This window comes from Lathamus discolor, chromosome Z (genome assembly GCF_037157495.1).
Source record: "Lathamus discolor isolate bLatDis1 chromosome Z, bLatDis1.hap1, whole genome shotgun sequence".
Taxonomy (NCBI): domain Eukaryota; kingdom Metazoa; phylum Chordata; class Aves; order Psittaciformes; family Psittacidae; genus Lathamus; species Lathamus discolor.
In genome coordinates, this window is record NC_088909.1 from 7,412,808 (window position 1) to 7,437,194 (window position 24,387).

Genomic DNA, 24,387 nt, shown 5'->3' on the forward strand with positions numbered 1-24,387 from the left:
GGGTGGAGTATAATGGCTATAGCATAGCATGCACAATTCCTCTATAGGAGAGGGTGACTAGTGCCAATTCTGGGCAAAAAATGTGAGGAACGGGATTCAAGTGATTGCACAGGCAGTGTTGCTGACAGACAAAAATTAACAAGCGCAGTACTGCAAATGTGCATGTAGGTTTTGGTAGCCTTTGGTGGACAAAATCCTGCTTTTATATGAAGGTTATGTAAACAAGACAAACAGCATGAAAAATATATCACACGTTTTGAATGCCAAATGCTTTATAATCCTTAGAGGAGGATTTTTTCCCTGGCTGTTCCAGTTCCTAACCCTACTATTCAACTCTCCTTTTAATCTGGAGTTGGGTCCTTCCGTAATCCACAGCTATTTGAAGTGATTTGCATGTGAAACTGTTGGAAGGGCCCCTTTTGCTCCTCTCCCAAGGTTCCCGGTGGCTTGCAGAGCTTCGTCCTCCCTCCTGTATCTCATAGCGACTCATTGGCTGGCAGCATGGCCAGGTGAGCAGCAAGTGTAAGGTTTTGATAACCCGCGGCAAATGTTTTCTGTCTCCCAGAAGAGCGTCACGTCGGGAAACAATTTGCAGAAGACAGAAGCAGAGATCTGGTTTCATTTTTGGTGCAGCTACTAGAGTTTCTAGCTGTAAACCGTTATCAGCAGAGTCCTTGTATAGCTGCTCATCAGCAGAGATCCTGCAGGCAAACGCAGTATTATTGCTTCATCCCATGTGGCTTTTTTTATCAGCGCTGTTCTGACTTCTAAACCTTCTGGAGACACAGTAATTGGGTACTTTGAGTGGCTTGGCTTCTTTTATAGCATGAGTTAAGTTTTTAGACCGGGCTTTGGAAGTAAAAGGAAATAAAGTAAAATATAAGAGAGTAAAAGAAAGTAATGTAAAGTAAAATAAAATTGAATGAAAAAAACAAAAAGTATCAGTAGTTAGCAAAAAAGAAATAAAGTTCCTAATAAATAAATTCTACTTTTATTTCTTGAAGTGATTGGGGACAGCTGATGGAGATTGACACTCTTAAGTTACATGAATGTTTCAAACGTGTAAAGAATCCTTTATAAGTTAAGCTCTGTTTGGTATGGTACACTTTCCAAATTAGGATACTGCGGAGCAGATTGTGAAGCAATGATTTACATGACTTGAGGATTTTGCTCTGTGTGATTAAACACAATAGCACTTCCTTGGGTTCCCTTTAGAATTCATTTTTATTAAATGCATTTAAATGCATGCAAAAAAATGTATTTAAAATACAGGTTTTTTCAACAAGAGTAAAAATATCAGAAAAAATTGCATTATTGAGTATTGTGTAAAATACAGCTAAGCTTCTCTAGAACTGAAGCATTCTAAAGGTGGAAATAAATGTTAAAATTACAACTAAGAAAAATATTCAATATAGTTTTTTTTTTTTTTTATCTGGCAGGAAAGTGAAAACATGGAGCTTTGTTGGCTCATTCTTCCTTTTGCAAAGGATTTAGTGTTGAGCTTTTACCTTGCTACATGATATACTGTGGTGAAATGCACAGAAATTCAGGATTAGATATGAGTTGTAACATGGAGTAAATTTTATGTTGAGAAATTTAGAGCATGCCAAATGGCTAGCTACACGGACAAAAGACTAACATGAATAGGTTAGAGAATTATTAGCCTCCAATAATAGATGATATATTATATATCAAGTAATGATTACTTACTATCCTGCATTTATCTGTTACACAATGTCCTTTCTAATTACCTATCCTGATGCCACAGAGGCCAGCAGCTGGTGCAAGAAACACTGCAAAGCTTATGCCTTCTTCCACCATAAAATGGAAATATACTCCCAGTCTGTGCCCTTGTTAGACATGGGTTTCCCAGGAAAAATGCATCCAAAGCATGTCTTCTTTGCACAGCAGTTTTTAAGGAAGGTTATCTTACTGAAATCATTCTCAACACGCTTCAAGCCGGTGGAGAGCAAAACTCTGCCGATTGAACTTGACTGTGGCCTCTTCCTTTCAGATTTTAATTCCTTCTGCTGCTTGTCTAGGTGAGAAGCAGATAAAAATAGATTGTTAGATGAGGCTGTTGCTTTTAATTATGCTCATAATGAGCATTCACCATCCTTAATTCAATAGTGCAGTATAAAAGGGGGGAGGGCAGGTTTTTTTAACCTCATTTCCTAAGGAAATGAGGCATATAGCATCCCACCACCCACCCATCTGAACCCAGTCCTCTCCTAACAATATGTGAACACCTTGCAAGTGGGTTTGAAAGGCGAAGGACACCTCAAGCATAACAAAGTCTTCAGGAAAATCAAAGTAAATGAAAGAAAAGGATCTATATTGGTGTCTGTGCCAGATAACAGGTAAATTCAGTCTTTATCCATGCCAATGGCAGCCTATGGCCAGTCACATCCCCTGCCTGCTGGGGCAGAACAGGATCAAAGGAACTGGGCATCAGGCTTGTTGCTGGACTTGGGTTTGAAACAGGCAACACAGCGCATAACCAGAGGAAATCACTTCTCCTGCTTATAATTTCTTTTTTGGTAAGAACATAAATTCTGTGAACCTAATTTTGTGTTAGTGCAGGCAGCCTCCTCATTTTGGTGAAATCGGGGCAGAACAAGGAGCTGGCTTGCTTCCTGGAAGCAGAACAAAGCTCAGCTCAAAGTTTGCTGCCTTGCTTTTGGAGGTGCTGTGTTGCCGGGGTCTTTTTGCTCGCTGTGCCCTCAAAAGACCCCCTCTCCTCTGTGCTCCCCTCCTTCTACCTGCTCCCACACCAACTGCTCTCAGATCTGGCAGTGCATTAATAAGAAAAGTAAGTTTTATGGGACAAAGTAAATAAGGGAATTCATATATCATTCCTAAGACACACAGAAAGAAGGCAGAGAAAAATAACCGTCTGATATTTTATATGAGGATATTTCCATGAGTCAGCTCATTTTCAGGTTTCTGGGCTTCCAGCTGCAAGCTCTGCTGTGTTGGCTTATCTTCTGCTTGAGGCCTGGCATGTGCTAGAAGTAGCTTATAATTGGCTGTGTTTCCCTCTTTGTAAATGGTAATAATAGGGCCTTTATCAGCAGAGAATGGCTAAAAATTTGAATGTCTTTAATTTCATCACAACTTGTAATTTTTTTCAGGTCTAATATTACATGAATAGGTGTCCGTGCTCCTTGTTCTGTTTGCAGAGCTGACAGCGGAGGGGATGATTTTTGTAGGTGGGATATTGAACTGCCCTTCAAATGTTCCCTATGTAGTGGCCATAGAGCTGAATTTATCCTTTAACCATTATAGCATGTGTTTCATTAACCTCTAGGCTTATGGAAAGTTGCAGTTGTTGCTGCTCAACTTGGCTGAGAAAGGCTGATGCGTTTCTTGGAGCAGCTCTGGTGTTTATTGCAGGGGAAAAATGCAAGGTATTTTCAGTATATTCCAATTCACTTGAGGTTTTCAATGAACTTACCTCAGCCTTCTATGCTCCTTCTGAGATTGCTTCCTGCGGATTTTAAGATGACTAAATTTAACTGATAAAAAAGAAGAAAGGCAGCTCATTCAGTATGATTTCTAAAGACAACAATGCAAGCTATAAGAAAATGAACTTCAAATTTGTACATGGTGGAAGAATGTGGTTGAGCACAGGCATAGGAAGGATGTAGCAAGATTTATTTGGCCAGTCACAACTTGAATTTTGAATAAATCCTGTCAAGCTGTTAAAAAAAAAAGTATGGAAATGCATCACTTAGTGCATTCAAATCACAAATATGTTTGAGGGGAACTGCAATCTGTTCATAGATGTCCTGCGAATAGAAAAGATTTCACATGTGTTTAACATATTCATTTTGGGGAATTAATTGTCCACTAGCACTGACAAGTGTGGGGAATGGAGGAGTGGAATGGGAGCGATTTGCAGTTCTTAGTGGGAATTAGTGGCATGACTATATTATAACAATCATAATTAAGCTTTGTACTTGAACAGTGCCTTTCCTCGGGGAATCTCAAGGCACTCTGTCAAACTTATAAGGAAATACTGGGGAAATAAGTGATTTCCCTACAGATATGCAGAAATCAAGTGGCAGAGCTGTGAGCAGACCCCAGGTCTCCAGGCTCCTGGATGGTGGCTCTAGTTTGCAACAGGAGCTGCCTTATTCAGCCTGGGTAGGACTTGGGGGCTCTGAGCTTGCTGGTGCCATGTAATGTATCCCTGTGGGTACTGGAGCTGCTGTGCGTCACTGTAAAACCTTTGGGAAGTGCGGACTCCTCCAGGCCTCGGTTTACCTGCATATACAGTACTACAGCACTGCAGGGTACTGCAGGTGGAGATGTGGAAACAGATGTTCTATGGCAACAAGAATGAAAAATTGGGGAATATTATCTAGGAATATGGTGCATTTGCCATCAATTGAAATTTTTCATCAAGGTTTAAGTCCTTACCAGAAAAAAACATTCTACTTTATTTCACAATTTAGGGTTCATGCAAGAAATACGCAAGAAAATTTCTTTGTCATGAGAAAGGAACTGATGAAACGGTCACAGGGATCTGTTCCATTAGAAGTCCCCAGGGTTAAAAATCTGTGCAATTTAACGTTTTTAACATGCTTTGAGACCTTCAGAAGCAAGGTCTCTTTGGACTCAATGGGATGAATTAGCTTCCTCGAATAAGCTGATTTGAACATTGTGCATAAGACAAGAAACTATTACATTAGGGGTCGGTTTGTTCTCTTGACTGGTTTCACCAGTTTGTGTAGCCTGGTGAAAAAACAAATTCACTTGGCTCTGTAGACAGAGCAGAGCTGACAATAAGTTTTTCATCTAAGTGCCTGCAAAGGATGACAAAGTGTTTAAAAGACAACTGGATTTATATTATTGAGCACATTTAAAGTAAGCAGTAGAACCTTAAACATTGATTTGTTGTTTTACTGGAAGCAATTGAGAGATTTAAAAATAGTGGTTACATGCTGAAAAGCACAGCTCTGGTGAAAATCTACGTATTTGCACTGAATAAATCCTCTCCCTCCTGGGAGCAAGCTGAGTTGGAGGGAAATGGAGTTATCAGCCTCTGTTGTTAGGTCCAGGCTGTGCATTTGGTTTGATGATGATAGGCAAAAGGATGGTTTGGGCTGTGTGTGGAGGAATCTGACAAGAAGCAATTGCCAACACTCCTCTGGATGGGAGTACATGGTATTTTAGAGGGAGCTGAGTTGTTGCTGCTGCATGGAGAAGTCCACCCTCTTTGCCCCAGGACCAGGGATCCTGGTGGTTGCATTGTGGGGGGCGTCACTCTCCTACAACACTGCTGGCATCTCCATGAGCCTCAGGGCATAAGCCAAGGGTATCCCACCAGAAATGGGACAGTTGGCAATCCTCATTCTTGTGCAGACTGTGTGAAATGCACAGCATTCCCTAGAGCTTACAGGCACAGTTACAAATGAAGCAAAGATGGCAGGAATGACATTCCCTTGCTAATTATAGTGTGGTCCCATCTGTATATTTGGTGTTATGTCACCAGCTCCAGCCTGCTTTTTTTTCTAGCAGGGAACTACTGCTCTAGGTCGAAGCATAGCACAAAAGACTCCAGACCTCTAGTAATGTTATATTCACTTGTTTAATGGGGACAAAATAGCCACCAGTAATGGCTATCAGCTGGAAATCTGAGGGCATGTTGGCTGAGGTGTTTTTAGGTAACTCAGCAGTCTATATTTAAAAAGCACTTGGGTGTGGATAAACGTAACAGAGTGCAGTGGCTGCACGTCTCCTTGAACCCCACTGGCTCCATTGGCGATTTGTGCATGGCAGCAAAGCTGTAAGCCCAGTTACATCCCCCCCACATGGAGAAGGTATGAGAGCAGATAGCTCTCTGATCATCAATGCTCCTCTTCTCTCTAGGCTTTTTGGTGCAGTAGGTAGTTTGGGAGGAGCTTGGGCTGTAAGGCATCTGCATCACCCTCCAGCAATACCCCCAGAAAATGTAAAGATGAAGCCAGCCTTCTAGATCACCCCATGGAGTGTTTCCATTCAATATTCAGGGCTCTCATGAATCCTCCTTGAAACCCAGATAAAGTCCTGAGTGCATATCTCTGTTTCTGCTGATGGAATTTCCTACCCATAAAATCAAGATATATGGTTGTGATTAAAAGACCTTAAATTTGATTATGTAAGGTGTCATGAGACAGTACAGATGAGCCTATGGGGTGCTTTGTTTTTGCATGTCACACTTGTGATATGTATTGGTGACCCTCATGCTAAATCATATAGGACTGAGGTTTTTTAATTAGGGTAGAGATGGTAGCCTCCAAATCTCATGTGACTAGAGAGTTCTTATAACTTTTACATTTATTATATATTCCAATTAGCATATTTCTTACTTTAATGTCTGTATTGCCCTGTTCAGTGTTGTGATCCGAAAAGAAGAGAACTTTGCTCAAACTTGAAAGCCTGGAAGTGAAAATAGACTAGAAACACAACTAAAAAGAAGTGTTCCTAATTTAATTCATGATTTTGGGTAAAAAACAATAGACAAAACATAGGCAAAACAAGGAAACACCACAAATAATGATAAGGAAACTAAAATCTGTAAACCATCCACCTTACTGGTTATAACAGAGGTGAAAGTAATTAGAAAAAGAGTTGTATAAGGTTTTAAGCCATCCCAAATGGAGGCATATATGAGGAGGTGCAGAAGCACCATGCAAGGTTGCATCTCTCGGGACCTGCACCTATCCCCTAAGCTTGACACCGGTCTCTGCTCATAGTGTACTGATGCATGGCAAGGGTGTTCAGCAGAGCTCATATGGCAGGAGGGGAAGCAGTTTTCAAACAGCTTTATGGGTGAGGAGCTGAAACACGAAGGCCACGGTGTCTCTTAAAGTCAAGGAGAATTTGTACCAGCAGAAATAGGCTTTGGTTTCTTGTCATGCAGGAAGCCGTTGGTGGAGTAGGATTTTAACAAGTTCACAACTTAACAAGTCCCAGCCTAGTGTCTGGACTACCAGAATAGATTTTTTTCTCAAATAACCCCAAACGCTCAATGCTTTTGTCAAATTTCTGTCTCTCTGTACCCGGTGTCAGCCTCAGCTTAACAATGAAGGTAGTCCCGGACAACTTCTCACAAATAAGCAGCTTATGCTTCCTGTTACGAAAGCAACCTCCTACTGTCTTGCATATTAATCCTGTGCCTGTAGGGCGCTGCAGAGGTTAAGTCTTCTCTACCTGGTTTTGTAATTTTCATGGCTTCCATTTTTTTGGGAATTTTCTTCGAGTTTCTTAAGGCTTAGTGCGAGCTATGAAGGCGCCCCCTCTTTCTTGGCCCTGTAACCCATGAGCAGTTCAGCTGAGGCTAGGGGATTTGTATATAATGATTTAGAAAAGTTGTGAGTATAAATAGAAAGGAATTTGAGATGTTTTTCCCCCTCTGTAATTCAACACTCAATAGCTTCCCTTTCCATCCTGCACATAAGGTGCTGTACCAAAACCATGGAAAGAATTTGTGGAGCTTCAGATCAAGGAAGTTCATAAGCTAGCAGGCTTTTCTCTCACTTGCTCTTTTTTAATAACTGATAATATCATCTCCTCTGGGGAAGAGCATGGCCAGAGGATCTTACACGTTTTCACCAGATGCTCTCAGCAGGGGCATTTGCCCCTATACAGGGACAGTCAGGGCAGCCTCTGACTTGGACACAATGTATGAAGGGCAGGAACCTGGAATAAATGTTTGACCTGGTCTTTTTCCTTTCTCTTTCCTCCTTTCTCTTCCCGGTAGCACTTACTGCTGAGAGAACATGTTCAAGCTGCTCTAAGTTCCAACCTCAGCCTTTCTTCACCTTCCACATCTTGTGGGTATATGAGGGCATTGCATTGGGTTGCAGCAAATCTCAGACCAAGCTCTGTGAAGATGTGCCCATCAGCTGGGGGTCAAACCCTGCAACTGGCATTCTTAGCTCTGAGGCTGCTGTTGCGTGTGGCAACAGTACTTAGATCTGGGCCCAGGCAGCTCAGTAGTGACATGCTTGCTTTGAAGTGCTCCTCAGGTTCCTTTCTTCTCCATAGTTATCTTTGTTTTAATTTCTCCTGTGCTTTAAACCCTGCACACAAACACAAAGTAAACCTCAAAAAGCCTCATTTATTCTAACAGAAATATCAGGTCTTAGCAGTGTCTGTGCAAATTGTTCTTAACCCCCATGATTTCAGCACAGTGATGGCTCTCTGTTCTTCACTTCATCCCCAAAGCTTGATTGAAAACTCCTTGTGCAACTGCAGTTACGCTTACTCAGGCACAAATGGAGGGTGATCGCAACGTATATTCACATACATTCATTGCCAGGCATTTGATGTATGGTTTCATTTTTGAATCTCAACTTCATTTTGCACAATGGTATTTGGGCATGCAGATTTACAAATCAGGCTCCGTCAATATTGTTTAAAGAACCCTCAATGCTTTTGGTAAAAACCTGACTAAGTATTTGTTATATTTAGAGGCAATTCTGCTCATTGTCTCTTCATACTGAAGCTTTTCACTGACCTAGATTTTGCTATTCCATTTTCCATTTGCTGTCCCATGTTACATTTGCATGGAAGCAAAGTCTTTTGTCTTTTAGTGTTCTCTTGCACTTGCTATTTCATCCACCAGCCAAAAGTGCCCTTGCTGCCCTGTGATGGTGTGAACAGCTTTGCTGGAAATGATTGTATCATTGAGGATTCTGGCTTCAAACTAGAAGTAAAAAGCTATTGTAGGTGAATTCTTAGGCTGAATAGACCTGGAGGACCAGCCAGCAACAGAAGAGCATGCAAAGAGAAAAGGTTTATGTGTTTTCCAGCAGTTGCAATTTTTATAGAAAGAAAAGAAACATGGGACAGAATCAGAGCCTGCCTTCCTTTCAGCTGAATGGAGTAGTCCTCTCCCTGAACGTATATTACAGCTATCACCAAAGACACAAAAAACTACATCTTGGTTCTGATTCTGCTCTCAGTTTTAACATGTCATTAAAGGGATACCTGTATTGACAGGAAGAGTTGTAATGCTTTTGAGGAGTTGTTATTATCGTATTACATGATGACGGTGTTTATTGCAGTAGTGCCTTAGGGCCGAATTTACAAACATTGTGGATGGATTACACGGGTATTATGCCGCGCATAAACATTTTGCTGTGTGTTCATGTTGAAATCTTCTGCACTGGACAATGTAAACAAATTAACATTATCAGGGAAAACCTGATTTTTAAGTCAACTTTCCCTGCACAGTACACTTGGCTAAAGGATACTTGCAGTAACTCTCACATCCCCTGTGTCTCTACTGCGTTCAAAAATGTTTTTACTAGCACATATTAACCAAAACCTCTTCCTCTTCAGAAAAAAAAGCAGGCTTGTTTAAAAATGCATTTGATCCAACTAGCTGGTGTATTTTTAAACATGACTGTGTTATGTTTAACAGCGTGTAAGCATATGTCAATTAGCTTGTTTCCGCAGAGTGCTGACAGAAGTGCCCCTGCCGCCACCAGCCCTGAGGGGCCCCGGAGCTCGGCCGAGTCAGCAGGAGGGAACATGTGCCCACACCTTCAGCCCACTGAAATTCATCACTGACTTCTCATGGTCAGTATTAGGATGCTGGACTTTGCTCTGGACCGGTGGATGTGAAAGCATGCCTCCTTCTGCTGGCTGCGGTCTGGGGGTAACCCACCCACCCCTGGCTTGGGGCACCTACTGCGGCTCGTCTGTCAGCACCCCAAACGATGTCTCCTATGAACACACATGGGAGCTGAGAGAGTTTCACTGCACACAATGCCGTTCCAGACAGAATAAATAGAGACTTTTTCTCACACTGTCATGAGATCGCACTCCTTCCCTGTGCCAGATATAGACTACATGGAGGAGAAAAGGTGCATGTGCACATAACCTGTAAAGCTCCACCTCGCCCCGCCTGGGTAGTGAGCGTGGCTGTGCAGGGCTGGGGTACTTCGTGTGCCGAGTCATGTCCATAGCCATGCAATTTCCTCACCACTCTGCTGCTTCCAGATCATGCTGGCCAGTGCAAAGGGAGCCTTTTAATCTGTTGTAGGAAGTGGCAGTGAGCTTTTTCTCTAGGAGGCTTTCATGTGCTGCTGGATAGGGCCCTGGAAGTGTGTGAACCAACCAATCTTTTCCTGGCAGGACCTTCTTCTGCATCCTGACTATGGGATTGTGTGTAATGAGAAGTAAGCAGGGTGGGAAGCACACAAGTCAGGTCTCAGCAGCAGCGTGCTGTGGGAATGCACGTTGTTTTCCCACAAGGATGTACAGGTGCTCATCTATGCATGGCAGAAGCCCAGGTGCGTGTTTGGTGAGGGTTCATCTGCTACTGCATGTGCAGAGGGTATGCGAAGGACAAATACGTGGGTAAAAGCAGAGTAGGTTCTTAGGGTCTGCCCTGCTGATGCAGGCTGCATGGCATACCTGTGTCCCAACCATACCCTGTACGAAGGAGCAGCCCTGGGCAGACAGATCCACCTTTCTTCCTGTTCTTCATCCAGGGAATTTGGGTCATCTTCCTTTTTTGTTTCATGATTAGTAAATGCATGAATGACTCCCATGTGTTCTGGGGTAGTGTTAAGAGTATCAGTAGAAATACCTAGCATAGACAGCATCCAAAAATAGGTCCCTTGTCCTGCCAGCATCTTGCACATGTCCTTAACTTTCCTGCCTTGGGAAGCAAGTCCTGGCAAGAGAGATTTTCCATTCACTTCAGCGGGTGCGGGATTTCTTTCTGCCTTGTGGACCCATGGATTTTAAAGGGACTGTCCACTGGGCCCAGTTGAGCTCTTTGCAGGGTTGAAGTGCTTTACATTTTTAGCATTGACATGATGATCATGAGGAAAATGTGTACGTTTTTCCCCTGCTCATAGGGCATGGCCAGGCGTGCTGCTCTGCTACTGCTGCTCAGGGTCAAGTTGTTACTGGCCCTGGACCATTTCTTTTGGGTGCTGCACCTTCCTGACATGAAGCTTGGCTGCTGTAATTGGGGTTGTGAAGCTGACTGACACTGACTAAAACATGTTTTTGAAAGTGGGGTTTTATAAATAGACCATAGGGACAAAAGGTGTCTGTTCTGGAGTGGTTATGGGGCCAGGGAGAGGAGCTTGGGGCAGGGGAGGGAGCCCAACAGCTCTTGGTGAACCAGCACAGCCCTCTATACAAAGCAGCAACCGCAATTCCTGCGGCGAGCCCTCCACAAAGGGAAGGACGGAGAGGCCATGACCTGGGGTGTGGGCGCTCAGCTATTTTCACCCTGTGAGACTGGCTCCCAGACCTTTGCTCATGCAAACCCTGGCAGATCCTGTCTAAATGAGTAGCTGGAAATGATGTGCTCCCTCCCTGGTTTGGGCTGGGGCTGAATTTCACCTACTGGGCTTGGAGAGTAGGTTTTGCTACTGAACATAATTAAGAGCATCAGAACGTGGCGCTGTGGGATCTAGCCCACCCCTCATAGCCAGGGTGATTGACACTGGATCCTTTGATTTCTCCAGAGGTGTCATAATATTTTAAACTTATTATTAATTACAAGTGTATTCATCTCTGAATAGTATTAGCAGTATTTCAAAATATAATTTTATCCTATCCAACCCACTGGGAAAAAGAAAATAGGTTTGGATGAGCTGAACAACTTTATAGACAGTGTGCTTTATAACCAGATGGATTTTCCCTAGTTAGTTCCATTTCCATCTAATATTGGCGTAAGATTAAAGATACTGAATCAATGGCTGTAAAAGCTCACATTAAAAATTTGCAGCAAATGAGAAGAGAAAATTTCATTAGAGGCATAAATTGTAGCAACTGGGATGCAGACAACTTATTTTTAGCATTCTACTGACAGTCACCTTTGAAAGTCTTTTTTTAAAATGTTTTCTTTTCTCAGATGGAATAAAAAAAAAAAAAAGAAAAGAAGAAAATGACCTCTAATTTTTTGAAATATAGAACAGTTAATTACAGTAGGGAGTGATACTGATTCCACTGAAGTCAACTATGGCATTCTTTATGACATTGCAGGATAGTGCCTCTATTAAGAAATAATAAGGAAATGAGATACTTTAAAGTGAGGGGTTTAAAATGAACTGGCTCTGTTGGCCTTTTTTGTAAAAATACCTTAGAGCCACTTTTATCAAGTCAAAAGGTTCATTGAAAAGAGAGAAATTAAAAGATACTGCTCATGGAGCCTGGTAAAACATGAAGTTTGCAATAAATATCTCTCCAATCCAATTATAACATTCAAACCAAGGAGCAAAAAATAAAAAATTAAATACAATGAAAGCTTCCTTTCTACTGAAGAAGTCTACTACGAGGTGTTCAGATCCAGGGGAATTTCCAAGTCAGCATTATAGTGGGGAAAAAAAATGTAATGTAAATGAGAGTGAAATAATCAAATTTTTCTGGTGGAAATAAGTGCAGTTGTTTGATGTAATTTTGACAAACAGAATAATTTCAGCATCAACACTGGAGTTTAAAGGATCAGTGTGTCTTCATGAGATTTCTGTGCAGAAAAGTCATTCAACGGGAAAAATCTAAATCAGACTTCAATATGCACATTGGGCCTCTCTACAATGGAAAGCCTTGTATTATATTAGTTGCAAATAGAAAAATAGAGATGACATGTTTTCAGTAATTTCTAAGCACCCTTTCCACTTGAAAATCCAGTGTGATTATAGCATATAAATCACAAGAAATGCAATGTGCGAATGTTTTCATGCTCACAAAATTAAACTTTGTTTTGTGCCTCTAATGCCATCTCGGCCATTTAAGGATGCACACCGTTTTCAATAGTGAGTTACACCGGGCTCATGTTGCCATGTTTATTTCAGATGTAACTTTTAATATCATGGGGATATATTCCAAACTATTAAAACAATTAAAGCAGGGCATGTCTTTGGCATTTTAGTCAATCTTGTAGCCTGTATGACATATATTTGTAATTTTGGGTGCATTTCCAAATGGAGACAGATTCACACACCCGCACAGCCAAACTCAGCACAAGAACCAACAATTAAATGAAGCCTGAAATCCAGTCCAAAGGAGGCATATACTCAATTTAATTTTTAAATAGCCTAATTAATAGTCTCAGTTCAAGCAAAGAAGTGAAAATGGGTCAAACTATGTAAACATCAGTTAGAAAAACACACTGTCCAGCCAAAGCATTGTAGAAGTGCTCTTAAGAAGAATGGTCTTTAAACTTAATTTAAACATGGTTTTCTAACTTGGGTAAAAAATCAGTTCAGACAAGGCCCAAGCCACTTTTTTATGCCACAAAGAATTACTGAGGCATGCTGAGAGTTTATTTAGTCTTTGCTTGTTCTGAGGCTGTGTTTCACTCTGCAGTCATCGTTTGCTCCTTGCTGTCAGCATGTTGTTACCTCTCGGCAGCTCAGGATTCACTGAGAGCCTCAGTGTGTTTTGAAGCAGAGTTTAATCGCCAATGGGACCTGTACGAATGCTACAAAACATTGTTCACAAATATTTACTCGAATTTTGAAATGAATTGAGGTAGACTCTGCTATTGAACTCTTAGTGTTTGCTTTCTGCAAACATTCAGGTTCAAGTTCTTATTGACATGGCTGTGATGGATGGGATCCTTTACATAAGTCTCAAGGCCAGGAGGGTGCTTTTGCACCAGAGCAATCAGGAGTAGAAAAGATATCACGTGCCTTATCTGACCAGTCACAGCTAAGTAGCAGCCGTCAAATAATGAGAAGGTAGAATTACTGATTTATTGGTAGTACCTGAGTTCCAGAGGAACAAAATTATAAAATTCAGAAAAATTCTCTTTCTGTTCCAGGGAAGGTCTCTGTATACGAAGAAAAATATGTTCTTTACTAAAAAAAAAAAATTTTTTGCGAAGTTTTTCTTTGTTTGTTATGTTTCAGCATAAATGAAATAAGGATAAAATTATTTGAAGGTGGTTGAGAATGTGGTTTCTAAGAATCATTTTATTTAGTATGCAATAACATTTGCATGACTCTGTATGTTTGTATTTTAAAGTTTCTGCTTCAGTGAAAACAATGATTTATTTGCAGATTTGCTGATTTACTGTAAACTTCCAGGATTTAAACTTTTTGGTTTGAGTGACAGAAAGTTTTAAATTTGTTTGGGGCTTTTGGGTTTTTTGTTTGTTTTAGTCTGATTAAGTTAAGAGAAAGGTGGAACAATGAAGAAAAAATATAGCTGATAGATATAAAAACTTGCTCAGTTTTGACATTATGGTATATTGCTTTAGGAACCTGTCCCTGATGTCCCCTTCATCCACACCTCCTACTGGTGTGTTAAACTTTGGGAGTTTGAACCAAAATTTTGGGCAAGTTGTATCACATGGAAGTATTCCCCAGATACCTCAATGCGTGCAGGGCAAGTTGTGCAACATAAGCTAACCGTATCTGAAGGTATCACTGCTGTATACCAGCTATATGCTTGGGAGCGTGAAGTCAGATTCTGGGGGAGAGAGAGATCTACTGCCCATGGCTTTTTGTGGAATTCATGTCTTGCAACTGACACTGATCATTTTTTCGGCTTTCCTGATCTGAACACCTCTGCTTCCATTGTAAAGGACAACATATTCTTCACAGTGCAATGAAAACCAGCTGGTTCTTCTCACCACCTGCAGAACCTCTGCAGAAGTAGGGAGACCTATCAAAGATCATCATAATGAGGAACGTTTTGTACTGATGATGTTCAAAATGCAAAACCACAATGGGAGAAAATGTCCTCTTCACCGGAAACAAACAAACATTTTGAGTGAAATAGCAGCCCAAATGAGCTTTCTTCAGCTTGTCTATGAGGTTAAACATGTCAAAAGGTTCTCTGCTAAGTGTAGGAGAGAATTTTATAAATGGCAGTTGGGTAATTAATGTTAACCATAGATATCAGAAGGGCTTAGATTGCATGATTAACTAGTAAGAGTTTTGAGCCGGCTGGTAATTTTAGATTAAATAGCCAGGCAGCCAGTGACTTGAATATTGATGAATATCCTGTGTTTTATTAATATGCATTCTCTATAAATTAGAGGCTTAGTACACAATGAAGAAACCTAATGCTCTTGCTATTTTTCATTGCCACAGGTAGAGCTGAATAATTCATGGCAATTAATTTATTTCACTGATTTAGCCTTTTGGGGTGGGGGGGAAGTTGAGCACAAGTAGTCTGCAGGTATTTTTTTTTTTTTTCATGATTATTTATTATAAATAACTCACCAAACACGTTTGAAGACTAATTCTTAGTTGAAGGATTTTTTTTGTATTTTTCAACTGGAGAAATTAGGAGGAATATGGGCAGAACTGCAAGTATCCCACTAGCCATTACAAGAGCCCAAATGAATTTTAAATTGCAAAAAAGCACAGCTACTTGCAAATACAACCCAGTTAGGATCAGACTCATGTTGATCTGTATTGATTGGTGCAATACCGGTTACATTGCATGTTTCTGCTCCTCTTTTGATTAATTGTAGTTCTTTAGGACCAAGATTTTCGTACAAATATTTTTATGTGTGCAGAATTCGCCATCTGTACTTAGTCCCTAAGGCATTTAAAATGGCATAGGTGAAATGCTGCCCCTTTTCAACCCAAGGGGAGATTTACCATTGATTTTGGCAGATCCAGGATTCCACCTACTGAAGGAAACATTCTTGAAAATCCTTTTTGTGCAAATAGAGCAATAACGCATCCAGCACAGATGACATTTTTTATTTGAGCAAGGCTTCAGAGTACCCAAATATAGATTTTAAATTCTTTTTTAGGTAGGGGGAGATGGTGCAGCTTGAAGTACGAGATGAAATGTTGCAGCACTATGATCATTTGCCAGTTCTGCAGCTCAGGGTGGCTGCAGCTCCGTTTCAGTGTCATGCAGTCATATCCAGAGCAAGTAATATCCAGAAACACAAGAGGAGGAGGAGGCTGTACGATTACTGCCTCTCCATTTTGCTGATTCTTATAACATGGTGCACAGCATTGAGAGTTGCATAGCATGCAATAAATCATTGGCTCATTATGCTCCTTCTGTAGGTTTGTTTAGGGCACCTACTCTAGTACCAGCTTTGGAAGATCATCTGTTCTTCCCAGAAATCCCTCTTGGATATAGACTTCTGGTTTGATTTGCAGGGGGAAAAAAAAAAACAAGTCCATGTTTTATTTTTACCATAATTTCTTAGTGTACACAACAATTTACATTACAGAACTACCTAAGAAAATAATTCTGGCAAAATCTGGAGATTATTTTAATTTGTAGGTGAATGATTTTTGTCAAGGGGAGGCAAAAGGTTAAAGAAGGTTTTTGTGACTTGTCAACATGAAGTATTAGCAAATGAAACATAGGGTCTTCCTCCCCTCCTTTCTTCCTTCCTTCCTCTCTTCTTGCCTGCCTTCCTTTTTCCCTTTCCTTCTTCCCTTTCTTTCTTTTTTGTGTACAGAGAAGCTTCTGATCCCTTACCTAACCAGATTATGTTGAATTGTTCTCGGCTGTAAAAGAAACCTAAAGTACCTCATCAAAAAGCATTGTGAGGTCCTCATTCACTTTTTCCATATGTCTTTAGCACAGCTGGTGCAGGAGGGCACCAGTCTGATTGACAGAATAAGGATTTTTGACACTTGGTTTTGATTTAAACAGACAAATCCTCTTAAGAAAATGTGTTCATTAGTTGGCCTAATTTACTAACGAGGAGAGGTATTCAGCATTGCTGATTTTAATAAAACAGTATTTATTTAACACTGCACAAAGCAAATGCTGGAATAACCTAGGTTGTACCTGCAGTGAATTTGAATGCCTAGAGCTGAGACTTTAGAGAGCAGGTGGGTACACTGCAACACAGCTAGGTTTTGCTGCAGTGTGACAATGTGATCTAGGATCCAATCCAGACTTCTCGGAAATCAATGGAAATTCTACCCTTGACTTTACTGGGCTTTGGATCCAGCTCCAGTTATGCCAGAGCGGTAATGAAATGACTCCAGCTTGAGGGAAGAATTTTCTGTCTTAACAAATTCAGTGTTTTGTATTGATAAGTTTATTTATATAAGGGGTCCTGATGTCAAGTTGGAATGGTTTTCACACATGCATTTCTCTGACCCTCCCTCTTAATCGCAGTTCCTTGAAATGCAATAAATTTCTGTTTTCTGACCACTAACATATGTCTCAGCTGAACAATGAAATTTCATAGATGATTCTGATGTGAAAATCAAATTAATTGTAAGCTTTCTTAAAATGTGACCTGCCTTCACATGAAAACTCCCTGAGATTTCTGAACCCTTCAGCAAAATTGGTTGTGTTCAAAACCACGATGAAACATAAAACTAAGTCAGTTTTGTGTAATTTGGGGTTTCATCATACATACTTCTGCATCGTTGTCTCAGAGTCCTCGATATAATTCTTATTTGATCTTAAACTCTTACAAAGAGCCCAGGAATAGAAGATGTGCTGAGGTCAGGACCAGAAAAGACTATTTCCAACACCCATTGCAACCTGAGTCCCCCATAAACATCTAGGACTCAGCGAGAATTGTACCCAGATCTTTTTGATGGAAGTACAGTGGTGACCTTCTAGATTGATTAAAGATGTGACATTGATTGACTTTGAAGGGAGCCACATCCACCCTTCTTCTGCCAAAAAGGCAGTGGCTGCAATGTGAAGCCTCAAGAATGGGGCATTGCTCTTCCAAGTACATGGAAGACATCCAAAGGTAACAGGATAATGCAGATAATGGGATAGGGTTTCTCCCCTCCACTCCCTCAAATACCATATAGCTAGATTTTAGCTATCTAGATTCAGGCCTTAGAAGACTTTTCTCTGATAGCTGTTTAAAAGATGAAATAGCTAAGGAAATGAGCTCTTTTTATAGGTTATGTAGGATGTTCGGTGGTTGAGAATGTCAAGAAGGACTGGTAATGTTGACTCTGCAGGGACCTTTAATGGTGATGGAAGATGATGCTGTGAGGACTGCTGTGAACAGCACAGTGGAAAGGACGGTGTGGTGAGGAAAGAGTTTTATTCCTCTGGCAAGCCCACCTCCGATGATTTTACATGCTGTCACTTTGGGGTGTCTAGTTTGAAAGATGCTAGAATGGCCCATTTTCCACAGATACACAGTATCTTAGCAGTATCTGGTCTCTTTAAGGCACCTTGAGTGGGCACTGACAAATATTGGTCTCTAAATTTGCCACTTTTGAAAATCTAGGCCAGCGAACCTGATATGAACTATCAGAAACCACAGACAAGGGAACATTTATGTTGGAGAACGCATAGTGGCTTGAAAACTACAAATCAAAATAATTCACCCTTTTATGTGTAAATCTCCTTCTCTTTGATACAGGAATTGAAAAGCTGTCTGGTTTCCTTGTAGGTTCCATAAGCAAGCAGCATGCGGCTGTATCCTCTAGAATGCTATTTATGTGTTATTTAAAGTGCAGACCTGTTAAGGTCAGTCAAGCTCATCTGTATGCTAAACTGAACCCACCAAACTTACACCTAAAATCAGCAAGCAAGGAGGTCTCGAGTTCCACAGTTCCCTTCTGACAAGGGTACAGCTTGACAAATGGTGAAGCACCAAAATATCAAAGTGCTTTTTCAGGAATAACAATAAAATCAGAGGCAGAAAGACACTAAGTCCTGATACAGGTGTCTCCAAAATAGTCTTTCTCAGATATAACACCGTCGGCTTGTTGCAAGGGGGCAGAAGCAGGAGCTGCAAACTGCAGCAATAACATCAGCAAATTTAGATCCTTCACGGTGCATTTCTGAGCTGGTAGAAAGACTGAAGAGTCACTGCAAGAGGCTCACGAGGAAGGGATTACTGTAACTCATTGGATTTACTGTAAGCATATTGAAAAGAAACTTTTCGATGCAGACATGGAAAGGCAGTGTGATGTGTTTTGCTCATATTCCAGTCCCTTTCCTCTGTCCCGGTGCCTTAATACAGATCCTGTTGAAGTCAATAGCTGTCTTGCCTTTCAGAAGGATTATGTCCCTAAATAGCTACTTTAGGAAGTGTACTTTGCTTGGTGATAACACAAAGCAGAGGGTGGATGATTAACACTAATTAGGATTCTTTACGAGAACCTAGAAAACAATAGGTCCATAAATCATTGTCTTATCAATTGTAGTTCCTCCTGAGTAATCTAGTCATCGTTGGTCAAACTGTGTGTTTCACTGTTTGTTAAATAGAGATCTGACTGATGTTAACTGAAGTTTGTGGAAATGTTGAAGGTACAATATGACTTAGTAAAACAGCAGAGTGTTAAAAAAAAAATTGTTGGTTTTCAACATTTCTAATTTATAACAAATCCTCTACACCTTTTCCCCAGGTTATATTTAGTAAGTTTAAGGTGACTGACAATAGCCTTATTTCTTTTGGGTTACACTTCAGCTCTACTCCAGTGTCTCAGTTTGGAGCCTGGAGTAGTTTTGCAGTAAGCCCCTGGTTGTCTCCATTTGCTGGTCACTTGTTCAGCTGCAGAGCAGCTTCAGTGTGCACAGATTCCTTTCAGAGAAGACCCAGTGTAGAGCTCTCTCCAAAAGCAAGCCAGGGCTTGGTGGGACATTCAGCTCTGATCCAAGGGGCCAGACACACCACCACAAAGTCCTTCAGGGTGTACGTAACCCTGCTTTGCAAGAGGATGGCTGTCAAACTGCCCAGGTTCCCATGCCAGCCTAAAGTGGAGCTGTGCTATAGAAAAGGTTAAATGCTTTATGTGACACCCCTTTTTTCCTAGTGACTGGCAGCTCTTGTGACTCCTGCTCCTCTTTCTCCAAGACTTCTGGTTCATTATCCTTTCTGTTCATTAACTGCCCCATCTTCTGTGGCTGTTCCTCCTTGCTGCTGTCATTTTCTTCTTCTACTTTCATCACTTTTTGTCATCCCTTTTCCAATTTCCAACCTTAGTCTCCCAGAAGACCTGGAGTGGTGACACCTGGATGCAGAGGAGATCACACTGCTTATAAATCTGAACCATAAGGAGGCCAAAAGTTTCTTCAGCAGCAGGAGGTAAGCCAGGACTGCTGGTGGGTGTGAGGAGCAGAGAGCAATGCCACATTTGTTTCAGAAGATGAAGGCAGCATTCCTGAGGATGGAGACTTTGGGCAGTATCACGATCCTGTACAGAAAGCTTGAAGAGATGTTCAGTGGGGGAACACACCACCCAGCCAGCTGCTCTGTTTGGTTTGGTCTATGGACCTTCGGGGTCTGCACACCAGAGACTGAAAACTCTTGACTTACCCTAAATTCCCTCTTTGTGGACTTCTGATGTGATAGGAACAGCACAAAAAATGCAATATACCTGCTTTGCTGTAATTTTTTTCAGCCTGCTGACTTTCCCAGGACTACTTTCTGCTCAAATTACTGGAACTTAATTACATGAGGCTTAATTTCAGTTGCCTGGGCAGCTTTAAAAACCATATATTCAAATTTGAACCACAAAGGCAGAATTTTGGGAGCCTCTTTGTCCTCTTATTTTGTGTTAGTTTAAATGAAGAAACTGTGCCTGTGAATCTCTGCTTTATTACACCTATTCCAAGTCAGTCGCACTTTGGTAGAGACTTCCCAGACTCTCAACAGTTTAAGGGGAACACAGACTACCCCTATGTTTTTAGTTTGTGTTTCTGAAACTGTGCAAACAATAGATGTTTGTCTTCTGCTTGTGCGTTTTCTTGTAAATAAAATGTATTGAGACCATAGATGGAGTTACACTGACTTTACACTGGATAAAAATTTGTACTGACATTTTACACAGAAGTGTTGTATTATCTGTACATTTTTCTCTTAGATATTGCAACATTTAATTGCAACAAAAAAAAAAGGGAGAACCAAGGGAGAAGTGTGGAGGAGAAAGAAGAGGAAAGGACACAGATGGGGAATGGTGGAGTTGGAGGATAACACTGGCTATCAAAGCATTATCTGAGAAGTCTTATGATTAGGACTTAATATCTTTCTGACCTCTCCATCTCATTATGATCTTCTGCTTAGGTGATAAGTCATAAATGGTCTCTAAATTTTATTGCATTTGATAACTTCCTTTAGATTTTGCATTGGTTTATTCTCCTCCATAAGATCTTATCTGTGTTAAGGCATGAAGACTTAATGTTTCTGCTGGGGTTGACTTGTTCTTCTGGTATATCTGTGTTGTTATTTAGCTAGCAAGTGTCCCACAGCAATTCGTCCAGTAACACTTCCATCTATCACACTGGGATGATCAAGAATACATCACAGCCGATGTGTAAGCACCAATGGGTATCTGGGGTTGGGCACCCACTTCCAACTCAGCAGATAAAAACTCTCCAAAGAGCCAACAAAAGAGGGCTTTTTTTAAACATCCCAACACACTAGTGGATTTATCCTTAATGCATTGGCAGCATTCCCCTTCCTTCCTCTGCAAGAATGTTCGCCTGGCTCTGCAGCCCTGGGGATTTTTGTGCTATAGCATGCAGAAGAAATTAAGTGCAAGACTGATTTGTAATAGTTCACGACACTTCTTTCCTCTGCAGCTTGGGATCATCTTATTTACCTCCAAAGAGGCAAGTGTAGTGAGCAGCACCTCTTTTTCAGGAGTAATGTTGCCTTGTCAGCATGGCCATGAAGGAGAGGGCTCCTTGTAGGGGCTGGCTGTTGTTTCTAGGAGCTCACTGACATACCTTCAAGGGCTGAGGGTTCAGCTTCTTCTGCGTGAGAGAGGAAAGGAAATGACCTTCACCCAACTGAGCGGGGAACAACAGGAAACCTTCACAGCCTGAAGCTCTTGCCATTACCCACCCCCCATAATCCGGCATTCAGGGACCATTTTGACAAACTGTCAGGGGTTTTGTTGGGGTTTAGCTGCTGCAAATATATTAGCAAAGTATGTTGATGATTCATGGAGAAGTGGTGTACACTGATTTAAGTGATGGACTAGTCATTCTGTAATGGATTTGAGAATTCCCAATCAGATTGTACTTAGTTTTATCAAGCAGGAAGCTGGCAGGCTATGTTTTAATCAACTGATAGCATCGCTTGGCAATTGGCATCCAGCTAGTGAACAGAGTATTTTTCAAAGACCGGCTCTCGAAGCTGCAAACAGCAACATCCACTGAGATGTTTCAGGTTTACCTCCTATTTCTGTTTAGCCTATTTCTTTCCCAAATGAAACTTTCAGCTGGAAGTTCAGAAAGATGCAGCACATCAGATTCTCTGCTGCTCTTTCTCCAGTGCTGGAGGGAGAATGGATGAGGCAAAACACATTTGCTCCATCCTCCAGGAAGCTATGTTGAAACAACCTCCTGGATATAGCACAGAATCTCAGAACCATGCAAATTCAAGGATTTGATGCTGGCACAAGTTTTTAGTGTTCACATTGTATAAGTGCGGTAAATCTAAAATGTGAGGCCACACTAGGTGAGACATGGCCTTTTCTCCTTTGAGTCAGGCTGTTTCATGACCCGTTATCTGCTTTATCACCAAAGATGTACCCTGTGTTCTGACCTGTGCCAATAGACAGCAAGAATGGTTTCCTTTCCTGATAAAACTCATCAGCCTCTTCATTACTTCTGGGAAAGGCCAGCTCCCATTGAGCATCTTCACAGTGCAAATAGCTACTTAAATAATTTCCTACTCAGGATTTATATTCTATCACAATTATTGAGTGTGCAGCCATCTACACCCAAGTCACCCAGCCATCTACACTCAAGCACAGAGTCAAACCTGGGGAGCTCGTTTGTTGTGCCTAGCTCCTGTATAGTAGTTACTGTGCTTAGCAACCCACCTCCAATATAAATATATCTGCTACTCTGAAAAGCAGGCTTTGAAAAGCACCAGAAGGGATCACTCCCCCATAAGGGTTTTTTCCAACATTGCAGAGCAGTTAGGATTTTCAAGGAGAAATTTTTCTCGCAGTTAGGTTTCCCATCCAGTCAGGTCAAGATTTCACCCTGCTCTGACAAAGCTCTGGTGCAACTTGCTGCTATGAGTCACGAACCCCATCTAAAAATGGGTTCTGCCCAAACTGCTCTCGAGCCATGCAGGCGTGGAGGGAGATGGAGAGCAGGTGTCCATGAAGCTGGCTATAGGGAGCCATCCATGATGTCTTTGCATAGGGGTCAGTGGTCTGTTAGCCAAACTATATAATCCTGTTGGTTTAAAAGTGGTCAAACATTTGGGGCCCTTGGAAAAGACTGATGATTGAAAGGATGTAAAATAATCATATTCCCCAAAAGTAATAAAAATGAAAGTGAGGTATAAGGAACAGAACACTTCATCAGACAATATCACCTGCTTCAAAAACTGACATTAAAGTTTCTAATGTTAGAAGCGCCAAAAGGACATGTGAAAGCAAAGCTGAAAGGAAGTCGTCTGCCTTCTTTCCCTGCAGCAGAGAACATATGATTTCCAGAGGGTCATTTTCTGTGTAAAAATTCCTATTTGTATGTTTTACGGATTAAAATAAAAATGTATCTTGCAAATATATTCAATAAGTCAATTTTAAAGCAAGTTAATTCACATATCCAAGCTTTATCATAGAGTAAGTGAGAAAAATCCCCCAGCCAGATGTGAAGAGTCTAATCTTGACTTTCTTGCTTTTTGGGTTCATTTATTCCAGTGTTTGCTCACTTTTATGAAAACTTTGCTGATGGAATAATCTATTTTTAAGAACATCTCTAGGGACAGGAGGCCACATTACAACATGTCATTCAGGCAGTCTCTCCCAGATCATAAACTCTATGGAAACAGAATAGCACTGGAATAGCAGCTTCCTCCTCCTTTTGCTTTTTCTTAGCATATCTTTTCCAGCCCAGTGTACTCTTCCTCATACTGTCTGAGCCCATGCAGGCAGGCTGCTCATCTCCATGTTGTAGAGAAGTAGACTGCAACATGCATCAGTCCTTGCTCTACCTGACTGGCTCATCCTGTTTCACATTACCTCATATATGGATTCGGATTTTCACTTCTGTCTCTGGGCTTTCACTTGTATCACCTGGCTTTCCATGTTTTGTGTCTATAGGTGCTACTATGTGAACTGATGAACTGGAGAAGAGAACTGATCCTGCTGAAAAAAATACCTGAAAATAAAAGCCCAAGTTTCAGACTGATGGTTTCCCTTGTCTGAATCACTGCATTTCTGTCAAAAAATTGGCCATTGATCTATTCATGTCCACATGGGCAGGGCTTCCATTTTTAAGATTCCTTGCCTGTTATCATGGAAGTCTGCTAATTATCATAAAACCTTACTAGCAACTTGCTTGAGACACCAATTTCAATGTAGTAAAGCACTTGCAACTTGCATAAATCTCAACGTGCAAATCTTTGGGGGTCCTTTGAGTTTTCTAGGATCCTGTTGCTCTAGATATTATTTTAACATTAAAATCTAGGTCAGGTCTTCAATCCCAGCTCATCCAGTTGACCCCAAAGACCGTAATAAATTTTATTTTGTATGGTAA

The 24,387-nt window shown here is 41.1% G+C and overlaps 1 protein-coding gene across 2 annotated transcripts in view; it reads left to right on the forward strand.

Annotated features, from left to right (window-relative positions):
• Positions 1 to 24,387, forward strand: part of MAF (MAF bZIP transcription factor) — a 192,052-nt gene that overhangs the window by 40,197 nt on the left and 127,468 nt on the right. The window contains exon 3 of one of the 2 annotated variants that reach the window (XM_065664016.1): positions 19,868 to 20,526. The exons of the other annotated variant lie outside the window; for it this stretch is intronic. The gene's annotated coding sequence lies outside the window, so the exon portion shown is untranslated. Of the gene's footprint in view, positions 1 to 19,867; positions 20,527 to 24,387 lie in introns of those variants that run through there. 2 annotated transcript variants of the gene reach the window in all.